The sequence below is a fragment of the Ostrea edulis genome, chromosome 9 (assembly GCF_947568905.1).
Source record: "Ostrea edulis chromosome 9, xbOstEdul1.1, whole genome shotgun sequence".
Classification (NCBI taxonomy): Eukaryota; Metazoa; Mollusca; class Bivalvia; order Ostreida; family Ostreidae; genus Ostrea; species Ostrea edulis.
Window position 1 is genome coordinate 45,349,359 of NC_079172.1, and position 7,650 is coordinate 45,357,008.

The window sequence follows — 7,650 nt, forward strand, 5'->3', positions numbered from 1 at the left end:
GATTATTACAACCTGACAGGCTTAACAAAAGATCAGTTTGAAGATTTAGGAGCTTTTGCCACAACAAAAGAGACTAGTAGCGAGTTCCTTCTGCGCATCATGGATTTGAGAAACAAGATTCTCTTTGCTTCAAATTTAAAGGAAAACAGTGACGCATTTAAGCACAGTCATGATTTGGTGCACAAATTCTTTTCCCGAACAGTAAAAACTGGTTTACGAGGTCAAATTCTTCAACAGGAGATGAAGACCATACTTGCCGATAGTACCCGGACAGATGCTGATCTGCTTGATGAGTTCAACAAAATTATTCGCCGTGAGAATCACACGGATAAACGCGTCATCGGCTACTCGGTTGTTATCGGACATTCGGTCCAATGATGTTCAATGTTTGGGAAACATAGGGTAAGTTCATACGTGGTTTTTATTAATAAAGACACGTTCTATGCAGGGTAATTGTAATACTACTTAGGTATATGATCATCCTTTCGACAGCTAAAAGCGCACTTCAAGCAATTCCCGTTTAAGAGTTTAACAACACCGAAAATAGAAATTTAGTTATATATTCTGTAAAAATCTTATCAAAATTGTGATACTAGAGCAGTAAAGAATTGTATTTGTTCATTTGCATTTTGGACTTAGAAAATCCTTTAGGAAATGATAGATCGTAATAAACTCACAGTAAGAGAACAGTAGGGTTTATTAAAAACAGCGGGTGGGATAAAAACATGTTATCGGCAATAAGGTAAATGTTATCGGAAACTTCGGTTTTTCCGAATTCAGAATTCCACCGTGTTTCAAAATACCGTATATAGCATTAACTAGACATTGAATTGGTGTTGTAGTGATAGAAAATTCGTGGAACTCTAGTTGTCCGGAACGAAGTAATAGAGATATTTGCGTTGCGTCATCCTAATCGGCTGGGTACTGCGTTGATGGATCTAATGGAAATTAAAGAGTTTTTCTGGTGACAATTTGATTGATTGTAGTATTTCACTTATATGGAGGGATCTGTATCGTGCCATACTTTGTGACACGGGACCTCGGTTTAAGCGGTCTCGTCCAAAGGACCGCCCCATTAAGTCGCCTCTTACGACAAGCAGGGGGTACCGAGGACCTATTCGAACCCGGATCCCGCGGGTAATTTGTATATATGTGATTACATGTAGTTGTCAGACAAAATAGTAAGGTAAATAAATAAATAAATATTTATTCGGTATATACATACATAAATACCAAGGATAACCCATGAAAGCTCGAAAGCTTATTTCCAATGGGGTCCTTTTGATGCACGGATGTTTGCGCTAGGGAGTCATTTATGTGGGAGGAAACCGGAGTACCCGGAGGAAACCAACGTGTCCGAGCGGGCGACCTCCATACCCTCTCACACACAACCACTGCCAATCACGGGGATCGAACTCGGTTTGCAGCGGTGAGAAGCGAGAGCGCTACCTCTGCGCTACCCGTAGTACATTAAGGTATGGGACATTTTACATTCGGAAGAGGGAGTTTGGACTGATGTTAAGTTATAAAACGATCGAGTAAAAAACATTTGAAAACATATAAAAACTCTAAGCCCTCATTGAATCCGAATTTTATATTTTTGTTTCAGATACCATGGATGATTTCACGTGCTACTACGGTATCTTCTCGACATGACATTTCGAATACATAATAGTAGAACATTGTACCGATAACCCTCACAATGATGTTATGAAATACAAACAAGTCGTTAATGATTTAAAGTAATTCCATCCTCCTGTGATGTCATCAGATTTTAATAAAAGGCTTCTTTTGTTTCCTGGCTTCTTCTCTGCAATGAAATTTCTGTACGACCTCCTCGGAGAAAAGTTTTCTCTGCATTGTTCAGGACTAGGCATTTTTGTTGCTTTGAGCTCCCCTTTTAATTCTGTAGCAACTGATTTCCATATGTTTTTGCTAAAAAAAAAATTCCCCCTTTTTTTTTCCTTTTGTGCTTTGAAAACTGCTAGCAGTTCTTTCGTGTCTGAGAATTTCCATTCAAATCTGGATTTTTCATTGTCACTACTATCTTCCAAATCAAAGTTGTCTGGAGCATATGGTGTGGTATCCTCCGTGCTATTTTCTATCAAAGTCTCTGAACTTTCTGCATGTTCTTTCCTCTGGTCCTTAGAATTCAATTTGCGAAAAATAATTTCAGGTATGTGAATTTTCCATTGACAGAACAGATATAAATTGGATCATCAGGTACATCATTTGGTAACATTGAGCTCAAATCTTGAGTCATCTCTGTCATATTTATAAAAATCCAAATAATGTATAATCAGTGTAAGAAAAGTCCTTTGATTGGTACCATAAGATATATTCGAAGAAAAGGTCAAAATTTCCGCTGAATTTTGTAACTTTAAATCTGAAATCTGAAGAGCCATTTAAAATAGGCCTGACCTATGTCGGTATATAGATAGATCTGTGTGTAAGCTTTACAAGTATTAACTCTCAGACTACTAAAAGAATATATTTTAGTTTTAATTTTTTTACTGACGACATATATAGAATAAATCAACACAGTTTAAATTCATAATACCGAGCGAAGCTCGGACGGGCCAAACACAGGTACTCGACGTTTTGAATATCTATAATAAAAAAAATTCTTCAGGAACCTGTAAACATAATACTCATAATAATATTATGTTTACAGGAAGACAATTTTTTTTTATTATAAATATTTAAAACGTCGAGTGTTTGTGGAGCCAGAGGTCCTTCCGCAAAGCAAGGCTCTAAAGGTAACACGTATGTATAAGAAAAAATGAGAAAATCAGCTAATGAATATAAATATTATATATAATCTCTACAAACGTTCACTGAAAAGGTATGCATCAAATGAAAGGAATATACTAAGTTATGTGTTTTTATTGTACTTAAGTTCAGATGTGATATCCTTCCCCTTATAATTTTTTATACGGTCTTCTCCCTGATATTCATCTGAATTGGTATTATTTGTGAAGAAACGTCACTCACGCTACCAGGAACGATTCCAGCCGCCATCTTGTCTGTGACTCTAATAAACGAAAAACCCACGTTGGTAATTCTACCGTGAATGTGGTTGGCCTGTAGAATTGGTAACCAATAAATGTTACCAATGATAAACATTGGTACCAATGTTTTACCAATGATAAAATGTACCACCAATATCAACCAGTGGGAGAATTGTGAACGCACTCAGTGTGTCCAACAAACGTCAGCATCAGTGCTGCCCTCTAGTGGGTGCTAAGAGATAACCCAGCAGGGAGGTAATAATCTTTTCAATATGGCACCTCCCAGGGATTAAAAAGATTCGTTAATCTTTATGAAATATCTCCCTACTGAGGAAAGCTACATCTTAATGATTTTCAGAATTCATTATACAAATCAAAATGACAAATTAAAACCCTTTGTCACATTTTCACGTTCACTTCCTTTAATCTTGAAAAAAAAAACTTTTCAGATTATATGAGCGACGATTCCATTTTAATCAAAATCTTTGTCTTTGATGTGTCATTTTCTGTCTGATTCCCCATTCAGAATTATTCAATACATTATTGATGCCTTCAAGCCCCCGGGATCAGGCAATGATGATATCCCTTGCCGATATTTAATGACTTGAGCATTAAGAAAACGTTAGATGTTTCTCTTGCATTGAGTTGTGACCAGTGTCTCAATTATAGAATATGCTATAAACTCGAACCAAGGCAGTGAGTGTATATTATTTTTACCTTTCTAAAAGCTGCCGTGAAACGTGATCTAAATGAATTAGTTCCCACCTAAAACACGTGTTTTTCGCTATTCGTAGCGAAATTTGTTTATTCTAAGTAATCTCCACCGTTTGATATCGATGTGATTATTTTTGTGATAACCCTTTCGCGTGCATGTGGGGATTAAGTTATAGAAAGAATGAATGCGTGATAACCTTGTGATAATATTCTCCTTCGTGTCTAAACGTTTACGATTCGTTTCCAGATCCTTATATCATTTACATTTCTATATACAGAAACTACCGGTATTTCATTTAGATATTCATTTACAATTCCTATACACAAATCTCGTTACTACATGTAGCCTCTCCAGAATGCACAGTATTCTAAATTAAATAGACAACATCAATTACTATATACACAAATCTCATTACTAGCCCCTCCAGAATGTACAGCATGCTAAATAGATAATATCAATTACGACAAAATGAATCCTTCTAAATATACTTTTATTTGCAATATTCCACACATTTTAGGCTCTCGACGATGTAAGGGAGAGAAGTAAAATATTTCATAACTCTTGAAGTTCATTGTCGTTAGAAGAGTTACCTATCTTTATGTTCTGTAGTACATGTAGGCCTATAATTTTGCATCACGAATTGAACTCAAAACAATTACAAAATGTAACTAACAAACATGTATACCGATAGTTCCCTCCAAACACACATTTAAAATTCGTCCTTTAATTCGTGGCTATATATATATATATATATATATATAATATATAAAGCACTAAATAATCACAGCTAGGTACTGAAAATTTTCGCCCCAGCCTGGGGTCGAACCAGCGACGTACGGCAACCACCGCCTAGCAAGATTGTCAAACCAGTGCGTAAGTCCACTCGGCCACAACGACTTCCCTAAAAAGGAAGTTTTGTTATGCTCCTAAAGCGCTACTTATACACACTGATGCAATCTCACACAGTCGCTGTGTCATTCAGTGTTTAAGATATTTTATAAGGAGAGTGGATCTCTTGATGCAATTGTATAGAATATTTAATATAAAGCACAAACAAACAATTATAACACCCAACCCTACGTTTACCCCTAGGATCTAAACGATACATGTGATAATCAATTAATTAATATATAAAGCACTAAATAATCACAACTAGGTACTGCAAATTTTCGCCCCAGCCCGGGGTCGAACCAGCGACGTACGGCACCCACCGCCTAGCAAGATTGTCAAACCAGTGTATTTATATATATATACACTGGTTTATATATATTTATATATATATTTTATAGAGTAAAACAACAGAAAGTTTGAAAGAAAAATGAAGAACTGGTATGATACTGTTTACATGTTGTAAAATACATTCTACATGTACATCTAATAATATAACTTTTGTCCATTAAACTACTGCAGGGAATGACATTGAACACTTTTTAATGTTCGTAAAACTGTGTACATGTTCCTGGATTGTCAAAGAAGCAAAGCTAGGTTCACGTTTATTCTGCTGTTAATGGACACGCCACACAAATCCCTGAATAAGATACATTAATATATTTTCGTCACGACTTTGTTTCCAATGTACCGTTACTCCGAACAATACGAACCTAAAACGATGTGAAAGTCGTAAAAGGGAGAGAGAAAGCTAACCTAAAACAGCAAGAAGACGGAGCTATAAAGAATATTACAGTAGTGAGGAAAATAAACTTATTCAGAGGGGGATCCAGAAAATTCTTAACAGGGGGGTCGGTCAAAATATGGAGTCTGAAGGCTGTCTTGAAGCCCCCAGTGCGTACAGGGAGAAGTGGTAAAAAGCCCCTGAAGCTACCGCGCTAAGACGAATATGTTTTTAGTGATTATAAGAAATGTCATCATAGTTCTGAGGGGAGGGCGCCTGTTGCTAGACCCGCCACTTTAAGATTGAAAGAAATGAAGAGGACACTATTTTGATTTTATAATCAGAAACGACAATTCTCAAACGACTTCAAATATACATGTAAGATGTAAAAAGGTTTTCTTCATCAGCATTACAAAAACCAAACAGCCAAACAAAGACATTACCTTACTGACAAAGGACGACAACATGTACCAATATATTACAAAACCTTGTGATAAAGCGTATTTACATGTAGTCTTATGCAGTCCGAAAATCGTCGTGTTGTCAAATATTTTCATGCTGGGTTTAGGGCCAATGTAATAGCTTTTCTCCGAAACTAACCATAAGAAAATCGCTAAAACGCATCAAAGATGCGTATGGCCGAGTTGCAGTTTGGAAAATTATGCATGCTTGTATTCACGAAGTAAAAACATGCACGTATTTAATATAGTTTATAAGTATGAAGCTCTGAATGACCGCAATAGGTATTTAGTGTGATAATGACTTTGGCCTTTGGATTTCAAAAGCAACAGGAATCTTGAATGTCATCAGGATTTGAAGTCTGATAAACATGCACCAGCAAGTACATGTATAAAAGTTAAGATGCAAGCTCAAATCTACAGTATATAGTGACAAAGTGACCTTGAACTTTTGACCTCAAATAAATAGGAACCTTCCTCTTTTGGATGTGATAATGTTATGTAAGTCTCACAAAGATGCACCAAAAAGTATGAAAGTTAGAGACCGGACAAGCTAATTGCAGACGCCCGACTGGACGCCCATCCTTCGCCAATTTAAAAGCCGAGATTTGCTACGCAACTCGGCTAAAACGGTGTGAAATGAGACAGCTCAGCAGAATGGCCTTTTACATTAAACCTTAATATCATTAGGAAAAGAAGATATGTATATTAAGTACCATATAACAAAGGCTGATGTAGATTAGATTAAACATTTATGTTAAATATCTTGGGACTTTTGGGTTTCCCTTTCCATAGCTTTGACCTCGCTCCTATGATTTTGAAAAGCAGTAGGGACCGATATATTTACATAAATTACTAATTGTAACCTGCAAAACGGAGAGCTAAACTCTTGAACATGAGAAATCTCAGTCTCCTTTCCAAAGACCTTTACCTTTCACATGTAGGAATCAAGGTGTCTGACAAAATTTTAAGACAAATGTGGCTAAAGTCCTATATTACATTATTGAACTTTTACTATTTCATTTACCTTGACTTTTCAAAGATAATCTTTAAAATCCAATAGAAATTATAGTATCTAAAACAATTCATAATTTCTGTAAGTTTGAAAAAAATCGGAACAGAAATGGCGCTAAAATATAATATACAAGACCGATCCAACGAACTGGCCAATTGCTATAAGCACTTCCCTACTATGTTACGAGCGGAAAACAGTGTTCTGAAGACAGACATGAAGTTTATGCAAAGTCGCATTACTTAAAAAAAAAACATAAGCTATCCAGGAAAATGACCGGTCTGTCAAAAGAAAATATCGAACTGCATCTTCGGATAGTTTGTATAGTTCAGACAAAACAATTATTCCCTGCTGTTTCGAAATCAAAATCGAATCATAACCAATACTATGTTTATATACTTAGTCTAGTTAAACGTACTTGTTTCACATATATATGAACGTATCTTTGATGTGCAAATGCTATTCCGAGTGTACTCTTCATTTTGTTTACACAGGAAACAGTACTCTGTAAAAAGTACAAAGTACTCCTAAAAGTTGTGTGTTGGTCGCGTGCCTAAGGTATAATTTCAATTGATACACGTATGTCTGGAGAAACTGGTTAAATATTATAAGTAGTTAAAGGAGTCATTGGCATTCTTCTTTTGCTGTAACAGCTCATCCCTGGTACAGTGGTAATTCGGGGGCGGAATTCGCTAGCCACTTCTGTGTTCTTTATTGCTTATTCATGCTGTGCAACATCCAAACATAACTACTTATTTTAACACAGCCAATAACACAGGGTGCTCTTTATCTATCACAACAACCAGCAAGACAGTGTCAGATTTACAAACCGAAAAACAACG

General features: G+C 36.1%; 1 pseudogene; it reads right to left on the reverse strand.

Moving 5' to 3' along the window:
• Nucleotides 1-1,697: 1,697 nt before the first annotated feature.
• LOC130050543 (uncharacterized) lies at nucleotides 1,698-3,021 on the reverse strand (annotated as a pseudogene).
• Nucleotides 3,022-7,650: the final 4,629 nt, after the last annotated feature.